Below are 22,728 nucleotides of genomic sequence, written 5' to 3' on the forward strand. Positions count from 1 at the left end.
GCCTTCTGCTGGGCTGAATATGTATGAGGGGCTTCTGCTGCGCTGAATATGTATGAGGGGCTTCTGCTGGGCTGTATATGTATGAGGGGCTTCTGCTGGGCTGTATATGTATGAGAGGCTTCTGCTGGGCTGTATATGTATGAGAGGCTTCTGCTGGGCTGTATATGTATGAGAGGCTTCTGCTGGGCTGAATATGTATGAGGGGTTTCTGCTGGGCTGTATATATATGAGGGGCGTCTGCTGGGCTGTATATATATGAGGGGCTTCTGCTGGGCTGTATATATATGAGAGGCTTCTGCTAAGCTGCAAATATATATGGGGGGCTTCTGCTGGGCTGTATCTATATATATGAGGGGCTTCTGCTGGGCTGTATATATATGAGAGGCTTCTGCTGAGCTGTTTATATATATATATGGGGGCATCTGTTGGGCTGTGTGTATATATATATATGAGGGGTGTTTGCTGGGCCGTATATATATGAGGGGCTTCTGCTGGGCTGTATATATATATATATATATATATATATGAGGGGCCGCTGCCGGGCTGTATATATCAGAGGCTGTTTACCTGTATATATCAGAGGCTGTTGCTGTGCTGGCTGTATATGTATGAGAGGCTTCTACTAGGCTGTATATGTATGAGAGGCTTCTGCTAGGCTGTACATGTATGAGAGGCTTCTGCTGGGCTGTATATGTATGAGAGGCTTCTGCTGGGCTATATATATGAGGGGCTTCTGCTGGGCTGTATATGTATGAGAGGCTTCTGTTGGGCTGTATATATATATATATATATATATATATATATGAGGGGCTTCTGCTGGGCTGAATATGTATGAGGGGCTTCTGCTGGGCTGTATATATATGAGGGGCTTCTGCTGGGCTGTATATGTATGAGGGGCTTCTGCTGGGCTGTATATGTATGAGAGGCTTCTGCTGGGCTGTATATGTATGAGAGGCTTCTGCTGGGCTGTATATATATGAGGGGCTTCTGCTGGGCTGTATATGTATGAAAGGCTTCTGTTGGGCTGTATATATATGAGGGGCTTCTGCTGGGCTGTATACAGTTAGGGCCAGAAATATTTGGACAGTGACACAAGTTTTGTTATTTTAGCTGTTTACAAAAACATGTTCAGAAATACAATTATATATATAATATGGGCTGAAAGTGCACACTCCCAGCTGCAATATGATAGTTTCCACATCCAAATCGGAGAAAGGGTTTAGGAATCATAGCTCTGTAATGCATAGCGTCCTCTTTTTCAAGGGACCAAAAGTAATTGGACAATGGACTCTAAGGGCTGCAATTAACTCTGAAGGCGTCTCCCTCGTTAACCTGTAATCAATGAAGTAGTTAAAAGGTCAGGGGTGGATTCCAGGTGTGTGGTTTTGCATTTGGAAGCTGTTGCTGTGAGCAGACAACATGCGGTCAAAGGAACTCTCAATTGAGGTGAAGCAGAACATCCTGAGGCTGAAAAAAAAAGAAAAAATCCATCAGAGAGATAGCAGACATGCTTGGAGTAGCAAAATCAACAGTTGGGTACATTCTGAGAAAAAAGGAATTGACTGGTGAGCTTGGGAACTCAAAAAGGCCTGGGCGTCCACGGATGACAACAGTGGTGGATGATCGCCGCATACTTAATTTGGTGAAGAAGAACCCGTTCACAACATCAACTGAAGTCCAGAACACCCTCAGTGAAGTAGGTGTATCTGTCTCTAAGTCAACAGTAAAGAGAAGACTCCATGACAGTAAATACAAAGGGTTCACATCTAGATGCAAACCATTCATCAATACCAAAAATAGACAGGCCAGAGTTAAATTTGCAGAAAAACACCTCAAGAAGCCAGCTCAGTTCTGGAAAAGTATTCTATGGACAGATGAGACAAAGATCAACCTGTACCAGAATGATGGGAAGAAAAAAGTTTGGAGAAGAAAGGGAACGGCACATGATCCAAGGCACACCACATCCTCTGTAAAACATGGTGGAGGCAACGTGATGGCATGGGCATGCATGGCTTTCAATGGCACTGGGTCACTTGTGTTTATTGATGACATAAGAGCAGACAAGAGTAGCCGGATGAATTCTGAAGTGTACCGGGATATACTTTCAGCCCAGATTCAGCCAAATGCTGCAAAGTTGATTGGACGGCGCTTCATAGTACAGATGGACAATGACCCCAAGCATACAGCCAAAGCTACCCAGGAGTTCATGAGTGCCAAAAAGTGGCACATTCTGCAATGGCCAAGTCAATCTCCAGATCTAAACCCAATTGAGCATGCATTTCACTTGCTCAAATCCAGACTTAAGACGGAAAGACCCACAAACAAGCAAGACCTGAAGGCTGCGGCTGTAAAGGCCTGGCAAAGCATTAAGAAGGAGGAAATCCAGCGTTTGGTGATGTCCATGGGTTCCAGACTTAAGGCAATGATTGCCTCCAAAGTATTTGCAACAAAATATTGAAAATAAAAATATTTTGTTTGGGTTATGTTTATTTGTCTGTTAAGTCCTTCTCAGTCCCTGGCTTACTAGAGGTAGGGATCCTGAGTAAATGACACGCAAACAAGGTATTGTGTGATCATATACAGGGGAAGCCCAGGAGCACATCTCTCTCTCTGGGCTTTGCCCTTCCTTTATATAGAAAAGAATTATTCTTTTACAGACATGCGCACAAGCGCTCATATTTCACTATCTCTTACATAAACAATCTATACCAGTCTTTATCAGTAGAAAGTTACATCATCTGGAAGGTGAATGAAAGGCTGCTATTGAAAGAAGGAATGCACACATGATTACTTCCATAAAAGGAAATGTCAAGTCAGCAGAAATGTATCTTGTTGTAAGCGAGATTTCTCAGGAAGAAGACAAGATGGATTACTTTAGTTCAGTCTGATCTTCACAATTCCCCCCTTTGACATTTTCTTTTATTTATTTTATTACCACAGGGCCAAAGACAAAGCCTTTATTTGGTATTACACATGTACATGCTTGTATTCAATAAGAGAATCAAATCTAGTATTAATTCTTCCGTTTAACTCTCGCAACCTTTTCTTTGTTTTGCAATAAGTACAGATATTACAAAGGGATAGCAAAATAAGCGCAATAATCAGTATTAGCAAAGGATAACATAAGAGAAGAAGGAAAAAAAAACTTTATACTCTTGCATCTATTACACAAAGTTTATCTGTGCATACTGAGATACTCTTGAGCACAATCTGGAATAGTACGTATATGACTACAATAATCATAACTATATGTATTATGCTCTGCATAATCCCAGCAACCCACCCACCGATTCCTCTGAACCAGTTGGCTGGGTTAAGAAAAGAAAAGGTATCTGACCACCAGCTATCCTTATTCTGGTCATTGTCTTTGTCATACTGATCTCTGAGTCGTTGTACGTCCTTTAATTTAAATGTCATACTCATAGTACTATTCGGGTCTATATAATGACAGCAGGTGGGTCCGATGATTTGACACATACCCCCTTGTGAGGCAGTTAGGTAATCCAATACCAGGGTATGTTGGTTAGTGACTATTATAAGCTGATTCTGTACAGCTATACTAGTGTTTAGTATATCCAATATATCCCAAATCTGATCATCTAGATAATCCGTGGCTCTAACTAATTTATCCCACATCTGTGTTAACATAGGATAAATAAAAATGGTACTAGCAATTTTGTTAGGAATTCCCATTTGTACTATATGTGGCCTCCCCGAGGGACGTGGTGAGTTATCTGCAGCTCTTTTATACAGTGTGTGCTTGGGCACGGCTTGCATATTCACTTGTTTATTTGAAATTATGAATGTAGCCGGGGTTAGGCGTCCTAATGTACAAGTACCCTTTATACCTACGGGAAGCCATTTATATGCTCCTTCTCCGCATATCCAAAATGTACCTTCAGGCAGATCCCATAGAGCTGAGTGCTGCAATACCAATCTGTGAGCCAAGTCCACAAATCTAGATACATTCTGAAGCATACACCAAGAGGGTTTTTGTCCCAAGGGGCTACAGTACCCGGCTGCGGGATTCCCACATACAGGCATTCCTTTGATATACTCATCGGATTTATTACAAACCAGGTTCCCCAGCTTACTTGTACAACTGTTTGCATCACCTTGGGGGAACAATTTAGAATGTTTCCATTTTCTATTATGTATGTATCTTTCCAATACTACAGGTTTGAAAGCATCAGAGGGGGGGACGGTTGTACTGAAACTAAGCTGTAGATTTTCTGTGGGGACCTGTCCTAAATTAGTTAATCCAGTCTTATTTCTAGGTACCCATTTTCCTCCCCTAAATGCTAAATATTGTAGATGTGTGTTACTCCCTGAGAGATTACCCTGCCACCAAGGAAATTCTACCCATCCCACAATTGGTATGGCGATTGTAGTATTCCACAGCCTAGCATTACCAATTTGGTTGTTGGCCAGGTTGTCTGAACAATTAGGCCAAGCGAATATTTCTTCTGCTAATACGGGAACTGCTAGAAAAGGTATACTTGTGGCTGATACCGGCGAATGGGTACAGATCCAACAATCTGTCAGGGTTTGTGTATTGTTTAACAAGTCATGCACTAATTTTCTATGATGTTGTACGAATCTATTGTTCAAAGGGGCTAGAGAATTTAGTCTATCCCACGCCTCCGTTGAGGTTATCATTATTAACATCAATATCATGAGTTTATACTGCTTTTCTTGCAATGGCTTGCATGTATCCATGATGCCTTTCCTTCAAGCTTGACTGATGTAGGTGTTGTCAACAGGACTTGGAAGGGTCCGTCAAACCTTGGTTCTAGAGCCTTTCTGGTGTGTCTTTTTACATAGACTTGATCACCTGGTTCCAACTTGTGACTTCCTTCTGTGTTGTCAGGATCTGGAAGGGAAGCAAAAACTTGTGCATGCACCTTAGTTAATTGTTTCTGAAGATTTTGCACATAAGAAGTCAATGACTCAATATTTAACACAAGTTGCTGTGGAAAATAACATCCTAAATTGGCAGTCCTGCCAAACAAAATTTCATATGGAGACAGTTTAGTCTTACCCCTTGGGGTATTGCGTATTGAGTAAAGGGCCAGTGGAAGGCATTCTGTCCAAGGCTTTCCTGTTTCAGCCATGGCTTTCTGTATTTTTAATTTTAAAGTTCCATTCATGCGTTCCACCTTACCAGAACTTTGAGGATGGTACGGAGTGTGTAACTGACTTTCAACACCCAACATTTTCAGTACATTTTGAAATATTTCTCCAGTGAAATGAGTACCCCTATCTGACTCGATCACTTCAGGGAGACCGTAACGGGGTATCAGTTCGGCAACTAGCTTTACAGCAGTGTTTTTAGCTGAAGCCTTCCGAACTGGATAGGCCTCTGGCCACCCCGAGAACATGTCCACACATACCAACACATACTCATACCCATTACTTTTTGGCAGCTGGATAAAGTCTATTTGTAATCGCTGAAACGGGTAGAGAGGTCGGACGTGGTGCTTCATAGGGGTCTTTGTTGTCTGTCCGGGATTATGTGCCAGGCATATAGCGCATGCAGCACAATAGTCTCTTGCATAGTTGCCAAAACCTGGAGCCAACCAGACTTGCTTTGCCAGTAGTGTCATTGCATTTGCAGACACATGAGTAGGGTGGTGCAGTCCACCAACTACAATCGGATACCAGGCTCTAGGTAGACATATTAGTCCATCTTTCTTCCAAATTCCCGCTTGTTCTTCTGCCCCTTCCTTTTTCCACCTGTCCCTCTCCTCTTCTCCTGCATCTTCCTGTGCTTGTCTCAGTCTATCTTCAGTATTTTCTGTGGGGTTTACAGTATGAACCTGTTGTAAGGGTTTGACAGCTGCTGCTTTGGCTGCTTTATCAGCCCTATCATTTCCCCTAGATTCCCTAGTGTCGAGTCTCACATGTGCAGCTACCTTGATTACTGCTACTTCTTTTGTTTCTTGTGCAGCCTCTAAGATCTGTTTGATCAGAGAAGCATGTTTTACAGGTTGTCCTGACGCTGTCATGTAACCTCTAGCTCTCCAGATTACTCCAAAATCAAACACAATACCATGTGCATACCTAGAATCAGTGTATATATTAGCTGTCTGGTTCTCAGCTATTTTAAGAGCTTCAATCAATGCTGTTAGTTCTGCTTCATGTGCAGACTGTTTCGGTGGAAGTGGTTCTGCTTTGAGAGTTTCAGATTCTGACACAACTGCATACCCTGTATGGAAGTTACCTGTGTCATCTGCAAACCTACTACCATCTATAAACAGCTCTAAATCTGGATTTTGAAGTGGTGTTTCGGATACATTGGGTAAGCCTACCGTTTCTTGTAAAATGAGCTCTGTACAATCATGTGTGTCTGTAGGGAAAAAATTTGCGTGTGGATCAGTGTCCTTATTCCCCCCTTCAGACTCGAGAGGTAGCAGTGTAGCTATATTGAGAGTCTGAAGCCTAGCAAATGTGATAGTAGAGGGGAGCAACAAAGAACACTGTAGCCGCAAATGTCTGGCCATGGAAATGTGTTTTGGTTGGACCTGGTTTAATATCCCATAAACATCATGTGTAGTTTGAACTGTGAGTGGATACTCTAGGACAATTTCTGATGCTTTGTCCAACAATAGTGAGACAGCAACAACTACACGTACACAGGTTGGCGCTGCTCTAGCTACGGGATCTAACCTTGCTGAAAGATATGCAATTGGTCTTTGTTTCCCTGCATGCTTCTGGGTAAGAACTCCTGTAGCATGGGAATCAACTTCTGCAGCCATAAGCTGAAACGGTTTGGTGTAGTCTGGTAGCCCTAACGCTGGAGCTGAAACAAGGGCATCTTTTAATTGTTGGAACGAAATCTGACCTTCTTTTGTCAACAAATAAGGTTCACTTTTTACACAGTCATACAGTGGTTGCATTAGTTGACTGGCATGTATAATCCATTGTCTACAATGAGACACTATTCCTAAAAATGCTCGTAGCTGTTTATGATTTCTAGGCTCATTCATCTGTCTTATTGCTTCAGTTCTTTGTGGTGTAAGATGCTTTTTACCTTGAGAAATGCAATGACCTAGAAAGACCACTTTGGTCTGACAAACTTGTAGCTTTTGTCTATTCACTTTACACCCTTCTTTTTCTAAAAAACATAGTAAACTCACAGTGGACCTTTCTGCAGTTTCTAGATCTGGGCAGCAAAGTAGTAGGTCATCCACATACTGCAAAATTACTACCTGTGGTTCGGGTTCAAACCTCTGAAGGACTGTTTGTAGGGCATTTGAATAAAGAGTAGGGGAGTGTATCATTCCCTGTGGAAGGCGTGTCCACCCCAACTGTTTGCCCTTAAATGTAAATGCAAACAAATGCCAACTATCTTGGTGTAAAGGAACCGAGAAAAATGCATTTGAAAGATCTATTACAGTAAATACTTGAGAACTGGCTGGTATCTGTGATAGTAACGTATGAGGATTGGGTACAACTGGGGTGATTGGATCTAGAACTTTGTTTATTTCTCTTAAATCATGTACCATACGATATTTGGGCATAGAACTCTTATCAAGAGTTCTCTTTTTGACTGGATACAGAGGAGTGTTAGCAGGTGATTGTATCTCTACCAAAACTCCTTTCTCTTTATATCCCTCTATCTGTTTTGTAATCGCTAGTTCCTGCTGGGCACTCACAGGGTATTGTCTGAGCTGTGGGAGAACAGTTCCTGGTTGCACAGATAGTTTTACAGGAGAGATATGCAATAGTCCCACATCGGTGTCACCCTGTGCCCACAGTGTTTCTGGGACCATTGAGAGGTCTAGATCTGTGGTGTACTCTTTTTCTTCAGCATAATCCTCAAAAGCCTGAATTCTAACATATTGTTCTAATGTTTCTGCATCATCAGGGATAGTCAGTATAACTGTGCCATCTTCCCTAAAATTGATGTTAGCTTCTAATTTCTTTAGGACATCAGTTCCTAACAAACATGTTGGGGCACCTCTGGCATACAAAAATCTGGATGCAAAACATTTAGGTCCTAATGAGACCTCTAGGGGCACAGTATATGGCAGTGTTCGAATTACCCCATCATAACCCTCAGCAAAAGTTGTTTGTTCTGAAATATCTTCCGGATTCGGAAGAAAATCTTGATTCAAAATTGAGGAAGTTGCACCTGTATCTATCAAAAATGGAATCTCTCTCCCCCCCACATTCACCTGTATCATAGGTCTTCTAGCTGGTAGGGAAGTTTGTAACACATCGAGTCAATCTGAATCTGGTATGGGACCATCTATGATGGTAGATTTCTGCTGGTTGTCCGTTTGGGGAGGGTTATTTCTGGGAACAAATTTGCCTGACTTTATATCTGCCAACTTCTTCCTGCACTCTCTTTGGAAATGACCTGGCTTTTTACAGTAGTGGCAAGGAAAGTTGTGTCTCACTCTTCCTCCTGTATTAGCTTGTGCTATTCTAACAGGCTTACGATTCTCTCTCATATCCATGACTATTCCTAAACATCGTTGTTTCACAATATTTGGTTGTTCAATTGTTCTCCAATCTGGAGTAGAGGATTTAAATTTTTCTCTGATTTTCGGATCTAGCCCCTCTATTAATTGTTTTGTAAAAAGTCTCCTTACTGAAGCATCAGTCAAATCCAATCCTTCATCCCTAAAGCTATTTTCTAATTCTTGACTATATTCTTCAATACTTTGCCCGAATTTCTGCATAATCACACCCGTAGATCCCCTTTCCCTCTGTTTTTCTCTCATGAAAATTATTAATGCCTCTGTGAACTGGGTACCTGATGCTTCTGTCTGTAAGGCACCCCCTTCTGCCACTGGTCTATTGGGCTGTAGGTGTGTCAATAATTCCTGAAAAAGTCCGGGGGACATTTTCATTCTACATAATTCTTCCCCGTCCGCCCAGACCCCAGCATGAGTCTGCATGATTTGTTGTATGTATTGTGCAAATCGGATGGGATATTGAGTGGGATCAGGCACATTATGCAGGAGGGACATACCTTCAGCAGGGGACCAAGGAAAATACTGTCGGGTCTGGTGATATCTAGTTCCCATTACCCCGTCAGCACCAGGTTCCCTAAAGGGTCTTGGTACTACCCTAACAGGGGCAAGTACAGCGCCATGTCTAGGTGTACCACAGACTAGGCAATCATTTCTCCAATCTGGATTTTGTTGTCCACAGTGTGAACATACCCATCCTCCTACCCCACCAAGATTGGGATACAAGGCTGGAAATTGTTTTCCTCCTTCTGCTCCTCCAGATGGTACAAATGATTGGGCTTTTGGATCTAGGTAAGGTGGTGGGATTATGTCACAACTTTTTCCCTTCCCCATAATCCATTTGGAAGTGTCTGGATCATACTTCCAATTCTCCTCTTTAGCTGTTTTTGAGACCTCTATCATACAGTGTATGATTTCTTCCCACCCATTGTCTTTGATAATTCCACCTCGTTCTTTACTCAGTTTTTCCCATTCTGTACTGAACATAAGTGCTTCTGAAATTCCCAATTTTTCTCTTACCCTTCTAATCTGACTTCTGACTGTCTTCCCACATCTTTCCTGTATGATATCTGCTGCTTCCACTTGTCCTAAGACGGTTTTTGTCTGTTTATTTCCCATTTTTCTTTTTTTTTTTTTTCTTTCAATATTAGCTATTTCTACCCCAGGTGACGTTTGGACAATCACTTATCCTAGGTGATGTCTCGTTGCCTTCTCTCCTAGGGAGCTAAAATATTGAAGGGCTGATCTGCTCCATTCTTTCTAATGTGCAGAATGTACTTAAGTGCTATTATGCACGCAAACAGACCCAGCAACACCATACAGATCACAAAACTTTCTGTGTCAGTTAGCATACTTGTCCCAGGCTCATGGACCCGCGTCCTGGGCTCATTCTATCAAACCTTATCCAGAAATGAAGGAGGTTAAGCACTTAAATGAGAGTCAAGCATGGGCGGAGGTCTCCCCGAAAGGACGCAACCACATGACCCAGTTAGGCTGACTTCCGTGTATAAGGCTTATACCCCAACTATTTCGGCTTATTTTTCTACGCACTTTTGCTCTTCTTTCACAACATACCACAACCTTCACACTGTTCACACACTGCCAGGGACAGGACTCATAAATCTATACAATATAGTAACCCGAGTTTTATAGGTATCTACTCACTACTAGACTAACCCAGCGTGACACGGCTCATAGAGATCTTTCGGATAATACAAGGCAAATAAAAGAGAACTAATAATGTCTCTTACCTGGCCAGGTTTTTCAGTTCATTTGCCGTCCATTATCCCAGATCTCCATTGTCCGTATCTGCAGGTGAATCTCGAGCAAATACTCTCATCTCGGGTCCCTGTTCGGTGCGCCAAAGAAATGTTAAGTCCTTCTCAGTCCCTGGCTTACTAGAGGTAGGGATCCTGAGTAAATGACACGCAAACAAGGTATTGTGTGATCATATACAGGGGAAGCCCAGGAGCACATCTCTCTCTCTGGGCTTTGCCCTTCCTTTATATAGAAAAGAATTATTCTTTTACAGACATGCGCACAAGCGCTCATATTTCACTATCTCTTACATAAACAATCTATACCAGTCTTTATCAGTAGAAAGTTACATCATCTGGAAGGTGAATGAAAGGCTGCTATTGAAAGAAGGAATGCACACATGATTACTTCCATAAAAGGAAATGTCAAGTCAGCAGAAATGTATCTTGTTGTAAGCGAGATTTCTCAGGAAGAAGACAAGATGGATTACTTTAGTTCAGTCTGATCTTCACATGTCCAATTACTTTTGTCCTCCTAAAATGTGGAGTGTTTGTAAAGAAATGTGTACAATTCCTACATTTTCTATCAGATATTTTTGTTCAACCCTTCAAATTAAACGTTACAATCTGCACTTGAATTCTGTTGTAGAGGTTTCATTTCAAATCCAATGTGGTGGCATGCAGAGCCCAACTCGCGAAAATTGTGTCACTGTCCAAATATTTCTGGCCCTAACTGTATGTATGAGAGGCTTCTGCTGGGCTGAATATGTATGAGGGGCTTCTGCTGAGCTGCATATATATATGGGGGGCTTCTGCTGGGCTGTATCTATATATATGAGGGGCGTCTGCTGGGCTGTATATATATATGAGAGGCTTCTGCTGGGCTGTATATGTATATGAGGGGCTGCTGGGCTGTATATATCAGATGCTGTTTACCTGTATATATCAGAGGCTGTTGCTGTGCTGGCTGTATATGTATGAGAGGCTTCTGCTGGGCTGTATATATATATATATATATATATATATATATATATATATAGGGCTTCTGCTGAGCTGTATATATTGTAGCATGGCTAAAGGGTTTGTGGTCGATGGGAGGTATGTGCCACATAAGTGCCTGATTGCTGTAATGTAGCCCGGAGTATTCCTTTCTTGCACATAATCTTGTATATGTGTTTCAGGACCTGTGGTAATGTCAGACCACATGGCTAATCATGTGATGGGTTACTGGGTGGGGTTAGCTCTTTATAAGACTGGCTAATCCTTTACACAGCAGATATGTGTGGAGGTGAAACCCTCCTGATTGTGTTACGGCTTAAGGACTGAGCCGGATGAACTGGACACTTGCTTTTCTTTGCCTGAACCAAAGGCCCATTTTGCTTTCTGTTATTTGCCACACGGTTTATGAAGCAATAAACCCAGTGAACTTTAAAGGAACACGTCTCCTGAGTGTCAGCCGTCGCAGCTGAGTGAGTGAAATCCTTACAATTGGTGGAGAATGCGGGCAGCGTTCCCAGCGGAGACGTGAGTTTATTTTGAATGTCCTGGGTCAAGGCTGTTGCAAGCCAGCAAGCATTGCCGGAGAAAATGGAGGACCTGCTGAAACAATTGGTCCAGATGCAGTCACAGCAGGAGAAAAGGCAGAGCCAGCAGGAGCAAAGGCAGCAAGAGACCAACAGGCTGTTGATGCAGCAGATACAACAGAGCCAGCAGGAGCAACGGCAGCAGATGCAACAAAGCCAGCAGGAGCAACGGCAGCAGTTACAACAGAGCCAGCAGCAGATGCAGCAGAGCCAGCAGGAGCAACGGCAGCAGATGCAGCAGAGCCAGCAGGAGCATCAGCAGCAGATGCAGCTTCTGGCAACCGCCATCCAGGGCAAGGCGAGCGCCCCAACCCCAGGTTTGGCTGATGACACCCACGTCCGGAAAACGGTAAGACGCGCGTTGCAGAAAATGACTCCCGGGGATGATGTTGAGGCCTTCCTAACGGTGTTTGAGAGGGTCGCTGAGAGGGAAAAACTTCCTCCAGAGCAGTGGGCAGAGGTACTTGCGCCATACCTGACGGGAGAACCCCAGAAGGCGTACTATGATTTGACCTTGCAGGATGCCAAAGAGTATCACAAATTGAAAGCCGAGATTCTCGCACGTTTGGGGGTGACACTGACTGTCAGGGCACAGCGAGTTCACTCCTGGGGCTATCACCGGGACAAACCACCTCGTTCCCAAATGTTTGATCTGTTGCACCTGGTCCAGAAATGGCTGCAGCCAGAATCCTCTGCGCCTGCACAGATGGTAGAACGGGTGATGATGGATCGGTTTGTCCATTCCCTCCCGAGGCCTATACAGTCTTGGGTTGCCCAGGGTGATCCCCAGAATGCCGACGAGCTGATCGGACTGGTTGAGAGGTACCAAGGGTTGGAAGGCTCCTTCGGGAGGCAGCCCATGCCGTACTGGGGATCCCAGAAGGCAGCTGAGTCCCAAAAAGGGGTGGTGCGTCCAAGGTCACAAAGGGCGGGGGAGGTGGTGCCCAAGGTCCCCACGGGTGATATTATTTGTTGGAGGTGCCACAAGCCAGGACATATAGCTGCCCGTTGTTCCCAAACCACTGAGCAGATGGACTGCAGCATGGGACGCCGTTGTTCATACTATGCGTATCCAGCCTGTAGTGTGAACTCTCCATCCAACGAGGGACCTCAAGCGTGTCCCGTAAAGGTGAACGGTCGAGCAGTAACGGCACTGTTAGACTCGGGGAGCCTAGTGACCCTGGTGAGGGCCACTTTTCCTCTCCACCTGCTCCCAGGAAAGAAGGTCGGAGTGCGGTGCATACATGGTGATGCAAGGGACTACCCTATGGCCAGGGTGGACATTGAAACGGCATGTGGCACTGAGTCCCACATAGTCGGCGTGGTTCAGGACTTGTTGCACCCTATAATTATTGGCCGGGATTTCTGTTTGTTTTGGGATTTGTGGGGAAATGGTTCTGAGCTCCCTGGCAGGGAACCAGTGAACCCTGGAAGGGTATCGCCACACCCAGAGGCAGACAGTTTTCCTTTTTGTGTTCTGGTTGGGGATGAGGAGGAAGTATCCCCTACATCTGACATTCTGGAGTTAGAAGTTACCGGTGAAAATTTTGGGACTGCCCAACATAGGGACCCCACTCTGAGGGAAGCCTTTAATAATGTCACAGTTATTGACGGGGTGGTACAGGAGCCGGGGGCAGACACAAGATTTCCCCATTTTCTGTTGAGGGGGGAGTTGTTGTACCGTGTCACGAAAATACGGGAGGAGTTGGTAGAGCAGTTGATAGTGCCGGGTCCGTATAGACGGAAAGTGTTGGACATGGCCCATTCACACATCTTGGGTGGACACCTGGGGGTGGAAAAAACGCAGGAACGGGTTGTGCAGAGGTTCTATTGGCCTGGGTGTCACCGGGAAATAGTGAACTATTGCAGATCCTGCCCTACATGTCAGCTAACTGCTCCTAATCCTCATTTCCGGAACCCCCTTGTGCCACTGCCCATTATTGAGGTACCGTTCGAGAGAATTGCCATGGACTTGGTCAGTCCCTTAGTTAAATCAGCTCGGGGCCATCAGTATATATTAGTCATCCTGGACTATGCCACACGCTATCCTGAGGCAATTCCCTTGAGAAATTCTTCCTCAAAAAGCATAGCCCGCGAGTTGGTCCATGTCTTTTCCCGGACAGGTCTGCCAAAGGAGATCCTGACTGACCAGGGTACACCTTTCATGAGCAAGGTGATGAGGGAGTTATGCAAAGCCCTGAAGATCTCCCAGTTGAGGACCTCGGTGTACCATCCCCAGTCAGATGGCCTTGTTGAGAGGTTTAACAAGACCCTAAAGAGCATGCTGAGAAAAGCTATAGAGAAAGACGGTAGAGACTGGGATTGTCTCTTACCCTATCTGATGTTTTCCATTCGTGAAGTTCCACAGGCCTCCACAGGGTTCTCACCGTTTGAGCTTCTATATGGCCGACATCCACGAGGACTCCTGGATATAGCCAAGGAAACCTGGGAGGCCGAAGTCACACCCCACAGAAGCGTCATTGAGCATGTGGCCCTGATGCAGCAGAGGATTGCAAAGGTGATGCCTATCGTGAAAGAACACCTTCTCCAAGCACAAGAAGCTCAAGCCAGGGTCTACAACCGGTCTGCAAGAGTGAGGCAGTTCAATCCGGGAGACCGAGTTCTTGTGTTAGTTCCAACGGTGGAAAGCAAGTTCTTGGCCAAATGGCAAGGGCCATATGAGGTTGTCGAGAAACTTGGTGAGGTAAATTATAAAATTCACCAACCAGGAAGACGGAAACCATTCCAAGTTTACCATGTCAACCTCATCAAGCCATGGCAAGATAGAGAGCCGACAGCAACTCCATCATTGTTAAGCAACCCAGAAGGTGAGGTTGGAGCGGTTACTATAGCAGAGACGCTATCAAAGACCCAGAAACAGCAGTGCCGGGAGTTACTCCAGAAAAACAGGGACCTGTTTTCAGAATTGCCAGGATACACGAAGGTCATAGAGCACGAGGTCCTAACAGAGCCACATGTGCGGGTGAATGTGAAACCTTATCGTATTCCTGAGGCTCGTCGAGAAGTTATCTCCAAGGAAGTGGAGCGTATGTTGAGGCTTGGGGTCATTGAGGAATCCAAGAGCGGTTGGTCGAGCCCAATTGTCCTGGTCCCAAAACCTGATGGAGAGTGGAGGTTTTGCAACGACTATTGGAAGTTGAATGAAGTCTCCAAGTTCGACGCTTATCCCATGCCCCGTATTGATGAGCTCATCGAAAGGCTTGGGCACGCCAGATATATATCCACCTTGGATTTGACAAAGGGGTATTGGCAGATCCCCATGGCACAGGAAGCCAAGGAGAAGACGGCCTTTTCGACACCTGATGGATGCTTCCAATATGCCCGGATGCCGTTTGGCCTACAAGGAGCTCCGGCGACCTTCCAGAGGGCTATGGATAGAGTCCTTGCACCCCATAAGGCCTACGCTGCTGCGTACCTAGATGATATCGTCATCTTTAGCCCGGACTGGGAGAGTCATCTGGAGAAAGTCCAAGCGGTGTTGGATGCTATAAGAGAGGCCGGATTTACTATAAACCCGAAGAAGTGCGCCTTGGGTAAAGAAGAAGCTAAGTACCTTGGATACATAGTGGGTCATGGAGAAATAAAACCCCAAATCAATAAAGTGGAGGCAATCCAAACATGGCCAAAACCAGTTTCCAAGAAACAAGTTAAAGCCTTCCTGGGAATCGTGGGATATTACAGGAGGTTCATCCCAAACTTCGCCACGATGGCTGCGCCTCTGACTGACCTGCTAAAAGGGACAAAATCAGTAATGGTTAAGTGGTCCGAAGAAACAGAGTCGGCCTTCCAAGAAATGAAAAACGCTTTGTGTAAGCAACCCGTTCTGATGGCCCCAAACTTCAAGAAAGAGTTTATTCTTCAGACAGATGCCTCAGATGTTGGGGTGGGAGCAGTCCTTTCCCAAGAACTACATGGGGAGGAGCATCCTGTTCTCTATCTGAGTAGGAAGCTGTCCTCATCTGAAAAGAACTACTCAGTCGTTGAGAAGGAGTGCTTGGCCATAAAATGGGCAGTGGACACATTGCGGTACTATCTGCTGGGACGTAAATTTAGACTGGTATCTGACCATGCCTCGCTTAGGTGGATGAGAGAAACGAAAGGAAGAAATGCTAGAGTCACCCGTTGGTTCTTAGCCCTGCAGGACTTCAGTTTCCATGTGGAACATAGGGCCGGAAAGCTGCACGGTAATGCGGATGCCCTATCGAGAATCCCTTGTTTAGTGGGGGAAAGTGCCAAGCCCCACGGCTTTAGGCAGAGGGGGGAGGTATGTAGCATGGCTAAAGGGTTTGTGGTCGATGGGAGGTATGTGCCACATAAGTGCCTGATTGCTGTAATGTACCCCGGAGTATTCCTTTCTTGCACATAATCTTGTATATGTGTTTCAGGACCTGTGGTAATGTCAGACCACAGGGGTTAGCTCTTTATAAGACTGGCTAATCCTTTACACAGCAGATATGTGTGGAGGTGAAACCCTCCTGATTGTGTTACGGCTTAAGGACTGAGCCGGATGAACTGGACACTTGCTTTTCTTTGCCTGAACCAAAGGCCCATTTTGCTTTCTGTTATTTGCCACACGGTTTATGAAGCAATAAACCCAGTGAACTTTAAAGGAACACGTCTCCTGAGTGTCAGCCGTCGCAGCTGAGTGAGTGAAATCCTTACTATATATATATATATATATATAGGGCTGCTGCTGGGCTTTATATATTAGAAGCTGCTGTTGGGCTGTATATATATGAGGGGCTGCTGCTGGCCTGTATATATCAGAGGCTGTTGGGCTGTATAAAGTGTACACACATTACTATACTGTAAACAGGTCCACACTATATACATACAGTATTCACAGACACACTGTAATGCAGGATAAAGTGTGGACTTGTATATACAGTATGGAACTGTATAGGACAGGAGCTGCAAGAAAGATACACAGACAGACAGACACACATAGACACACACAGACACACACACAAACAGACGAAGATCATACTCACCCACCGCGACACTGTGAAGACTGATCCACTTCACCTCTGAATCTACAGTGACTGAACATCCAGCGTGAAGTCCTGCCGCTCTCGGCAGTGGAGAATCCTCTTCTCGCGCCAACATCATGGCTCCGCGTCCCTCCTCGAAGGTAGCTGAACAAACTCTCATCTGATCTAATCCGAGGGAGCGTTCATATAGCTGAATAGATAGCACCTGGAAGCTTCTGTTGGGATCGGAGAAGGCTGCCGCATGCCATAAGCTAAGCATTAGGTACAGGGAGGGTACTAAGGAAGGCTGGCTAGGCTAGCCAGGTCAGTGGATGCTGACGCAGGTCAGGTGCCATGACTCTGCCGCTCTGTGCCAGCCACTGAGATGTAGGACCGTAGCCAGGTCCCTACACTTTCCATAGTTTCTCTTTTGTTAAATGTTCCTTATCATTAGAAATGGTTCACAGCAAAGAGATGTGTATTTTACATGTTTTGAGATATTTATCCCTATATTGGTGGGAGGCCCCTGCTTGGTGGGTGGCACAGGGCTCGGGCCCCTTGGGCCCACCCCTAAATCCGGGCCTGGTATGATGGCCCCACAGACTCATATAGTATGAAGGCCCCAGTTCCCCCCAATGTATTTAGAAGTATATTGTCACGGGGCTACCTCAACAGAGCGGTTCCAGAGAACCGCAGTGCTCTGAGCCTCGTTCACACACAGTGAACAGAAGCTCTTCACCTGTATTCTGACCTAGTTGCTTTGTGCCAGCAGTGCAGGAGTTAACCTTATTACTGAGTTGCTGAGAGCTGAAGCTCTCAGCTGAAGTGGATCTTGTAATCTGATCCTCTATATAGACCCAGTCCTGACTTCAACTAGTGTCAGTGATCAGTTCTACCGCCTGGCTTGGAGGTTGATGGAGCGTAGTGTTGGTGTTGGAGGTTTATTTACAGAGATTGGTGTCTGCAGTTTTGGTTGCATGTTTAACCTGTTTTCCTTCCTAGTTTATTCCTTCTCTTCCCTTCTCTGTGTTTCCTCTGTGGTTGTGTGAGCATTTGGTGAGTTTGAGACTTTTAGTTACCTTGTCTGTATACCCTGTTATTTGTTGTATTATTACACTGGTGCAGTCCACCTCCTTTGGGGGGAGAGGGGGCCCCTAATAGGGCCTGCACAGGAGACAGGGATACGCTGGCGGCTCGGGCCTCCTAACCATCATAGGTACCCCCGAGATAAGGGAAAGCCAGGGCCCCATTTAAGTGGTAGGGACAGGTGCGGGTTCCAGTACGCCGTCCTGCCCCTTTATCGCCATTTACGGTGTGACAGTATCACTGACCTTAAAAAATTTTCTTGGTCCAATATGGACCCCATTGCTGCTTTAGCTGGACAAATGCAGCAACTCAGTTTAGATGTGGCTGATCTCCGCTCAGCGGTTGTGCAGCGCACTCCAGTGGCCGCTGCAGGGGTTGCTACACCTCCACAAGCTTCGCTGGAGCCTCAAATTGCGTTACCTGACAGGTTCTCTGGGGGGCGTGACAAATTTGTTACTTTCAGGGAGGCCTGTAAATTGTATTTTAGGTTGCGTCCTCACACTTCAGGTTCAGAGGAGCAGAGGGTTGAAGTTGTAGTATCGCTCCTACAAGGTGACCCTCAGGCCTGGGCTTTTTCACTTCCCGATGACGCTTTACCGTTACGGACTGTGGAGGAGTTTTTTCAAGTCTTAGGTCAAGTGTATGATGATCCTGACCGCGTCTCTCTCGCTGAGTCCACAATACGCCATCTTACACAGGGAGACCGGCCAGTAGAGGAGTACTGCTCTGAGTTTCGGCGATGGGCTACTAACACAATGTGGAATGACCCTGCACTCCGCAGTCAATTTTATCAGGGCCTATCTGAAAAAATAAAAGATGCCTTCGCCCTACAGGAGACACCAACCACACTGGAGGTAGCTATATGTCATGATCCCAATGGCAGGGGATCACAAAAGGACAAGCACAAAAAACAAAACAAGCTCTAGGGTGATGGAAACTGAGCTGACCACGATCCTGAACCTCAACACACAACTAGCTGTAGCCAGGGAACGTGCCTACGATGATTCTAGACGTCTCGCGCCAGCCGAAGAACTAACTTTCCCTATTAGAAGAAACACAGACCTCTCTTGCCTCCAGAGAAACACCCCACAGAAATAGCAGCCCCCCACATGTAATGACGGTGAAATGAGAGGAAAGCACATACGTAGTTATGAAAACAGATTCAGCAAAATGAGGCCCGTTAAAGCTAGATAGCAGAGGATACAAAAGTGAACTGCGCGGTCAGCGAAAAACCCTACAAAAAACCATCCTGAAATTACTTGAACTCATGTTCCAACTCATGGAACATGAGGAGTAATATCAGCCCACTAGAGCAACCAGCAAAAAGGAATCACATATCTGCAAGCTGGACTAAGACAAAAATTAAGCAAAACGTGGAACAGGAAAATCAAGAACTTAGCTTGTCCTGAAGAATACAGAAGCGGGAAGCAGAGGTAACAAGACACACTGATTACATTGATAGCCGGCGAGGAAATGACAAGAAAGCCAGGTTAAATAGGAAACTCCCATATCCTGATAGAACAGGTGGACACCAGAGACCGCAGAGAACACAAGTCACCCAGTACCATCTGTAACCACCAGAGGGAGCCCAAAAACAGAATCCACAACAGTACCCCCCCCTTGAGGAGGGGTCACCGAACCCTCACGAGAACCACCAGGGCGACCAGGATGAGCCCTATGAAATGCACGGACCAAATCAGCAGCATGAACATCAGAGGCAACCACCCAAGAATTATCCTCCTGACCATAACCCTTCCACTTGACCAAATACTGGAGTTTCCGTCTGGAAACACGAGAATCCAAGATCTTCTCCACAACATACTCCAATTCTCCCTCCACCAGCACCGGAGCAGGAGGCTCAAGCGAAGGAACAACAGGTACCTCATACCTCCGCAACAACGACCGATGGAACACATTATGAATAGCAAACGATGCCGGGAGATCCAAACGAAACGACACAGGGTTAAGAATTTCCAAGATCCTATAGGGACCGATGAACCGAGGCTTGAACTTAGGAGAAGAGACCTTCATAGGAACAAAACGAGAAGACAACCACACCAAGTCCCCAACACGAAGTCGAGGACCCACGCGGCGACGGCGATTAGCAAACTGCTGAGCCCTCTCCTGGGACAACTTCAAATTGTCCACCACATGACTCCAAATCTAATGCAACCTATCCACCACCATGTCCACTCCAGGACAATCAGAAGGCTCCACCTGACCAGAGGAAAAACGAGGATGAAACCCCGAATTACAAAAGAAAGGAGAAACCAAGGTAGCAGAACTAGCCCGATTATTAAGGGCAAATTCGGCAAGCGGCAAAAAGGTAACCCAGTCATCTTGATCAGCAGAAACAAAACACCTTAAATAAGTTTCCAAGGTCTGATTAGTTCGTTCCGTCTGGCCATTCGTCTGAGGATGGAATGCAGACGAAAAGGACAAATCAATGCCCATCTTAGCACAGAACGTCCGCCAAAATCTAGACACAAACTGGGATCCCCTGTCAGAAATGATGTTCTCCGGAATCCCATGCAAACGAACCACGTTCTGAAAAAACAGAGGGACCAACTCAGAGGAGGAAGGCAACTTAGGCAAGGGTACCAGATGAACCATCTTAGAAAAGCGGTCACACACAACCCAGATGACAGACATTTTTTGAGAGACAGGGAGATCCGAAATAAAGTCCATGGAAATGTGCATCCAAGGCCTCTCCGGAATAGGCAAAGGTGACAACAATCCACTGGCCCGAGAAGAGCAAGGCTTAGCCCGAGCGCAAACTTCACAAGACTGCACAAAAGAACGCACATCCCTCGACAAGGAAGGCCACCAAAAAGACCTGGCCACCAAGTCTCTAGTACCAAATATTCCAGGATGACCTGCCAACGCAGAAGAATGGACCTCGGAGATGACTCTACTGGTCCAATTATCCGGAACAAACAGTCTTTCAGGCGGACAACGATCAGGTTTATCCGCCTGAAACTCCTGCAAAGCACGTCGCAAGTCTGGGGAGACAGCCGACAAAATCACCCCATCCCTAAGGATACCAGTGGGCTCAGAATTTCCAGGGGAGTCAGGCACAAAACTCCTAGAAAGAGCATCCGCCTTCACATTCTTTGAACCTGGCAGGTATGAAACCACAAAATCGAAACGGGAGAAAAACAGTGACCAACGAGCCTGTCTAGGATTCAGACGCTTGGCAGACTCAAGGTAAATTAGATTTTTGTGATCAGTCAAGACCACCACACGATGTCTAGCATCCTCAAGCCAATGACGCCACTCCTCAAATGCCCACTTCATGGCCAAAAGCTCCCGATTACCAACATCATAATTCCGCTCAGTGGGCGAAAACTTTCTAGAAAAGAACGCACATGGCTTCATCACTGAGCAATCGGAGCTTCTCTGTGACAAAACCGCCCCCGCTCCAATCTCGGAAGCATCAACCTCAACCTGAAAAGGAAGCGAAACATCTGGCTGACGCAACACAGGAGCAGAAGAAAACCGGCGCTTAAGTTCCTGAAAGGCCTCCACAGCCACAGGAGACCAATCAGCAACATCAGCACCCTTCTTAGTCAAATCCGTCAAAGGCTTAACAACACTAGAAAAATTAGTTATGAAACGACGATAAAAATTAGCAAAGCCCAAGAACTTCTGTAGACTCTTAAGAGATGTAGTCTGCGTCCAGTCACAAATAGCCTGAACCTTGACGGGATCCATCTCAATAGTAGAAGGGGAAAAAATATACCCCAAAAAAGAAATCTTCTGGACTCCAAAGAGACACTTTGAACCTTTTACAAACAAAGAATTGGCCCGCAGGACCTGAAACACCTTCCTGACCTGCTGAACATGGGACTCCCAGTCATCCGAAAAAACCAAAACATCATCCAAATACACAATCATAAATTTATCCAGATATTCACGGAAAATATCGTGCATAAAGGACTGGAAGACAGAAGGAGCATTAGAAAGTCCAAAAGGCATCACCAAATGCTCAAAATGGCCCTCAGGCGTATTAAATGCGGTTTTCCACTCATCACCCTGCTTTATCCGCACAAGATTATACGCACCCCGAAGATCAATCTTAGTGAACCATTTAGCCCCCTTAATGCGAGCGAACAAATCAGTCAACAATGGCAAAGGATACTGATATTTAACTGTAATCTTATTCAAAAGACGGTAATCTATACAAGGCCTCAAGGAACCATCTTTTTTGGCCACAAAAAAAAAAACCTGCTCCCAAAGGGGACGAAGATGGACGGATATGTCCCTTTTCCAAGGACTCCTTAACATAATCCCGCATAGCAGTATGCTCTGGCACTGACAGATTGAACAAACGACCTTTAGGAAATTTACTGCCAGGAATCAAATCTATAGCACAATCGCAATCCCTGTGAGGAGGAAGCGAATTGAGCTTAGGCTCCTCAAAAACATCCCGATAATCAGACAAAAATACCGGAACCTCAGAAGGAGTAGATGAAGCGATAGAAATCGGAGGTGCATCATCATGAACCCCCTGACATCCCCAGCTTAACACAGACATTGTTTTCCAGTCCAAGACTGGGTTATGAGTTTGTAACCATGGCAGACCAAGCACTAAGACATCATGTAAATTATACAGTACCAGGAAGCGAATCACCTCCTGATGAACGGGAGTCATACGCATGGTCACTTGTGTCCAGTACTGAGGTTTATTCATAGCCAAAGGTGTAGAGTCAATTCCTTTCAAAGGAATAGGGACTTCCAGAGGCTCCAGACTAAACCCACAGCGGTTGGCAAATGACCAATCCATAAGACTCAGGGCAGCGCCTGAATCCACATAGGCATCGACGGA

This window comes from Ranitomeya imitator, chromosome 1 (genome assembly GCF_032444005.1).
Source record: "Ranitomeya imitator isolate aRanImi1 chromosome 1, aRanImi1.pri, whole genome shotgun sequence".
NCBI lineage: Eukaryota > Metazoa > Chordata > Amphibia > Anura > Dendrobatidae > Ranitomeya > Ranitomeya imitator.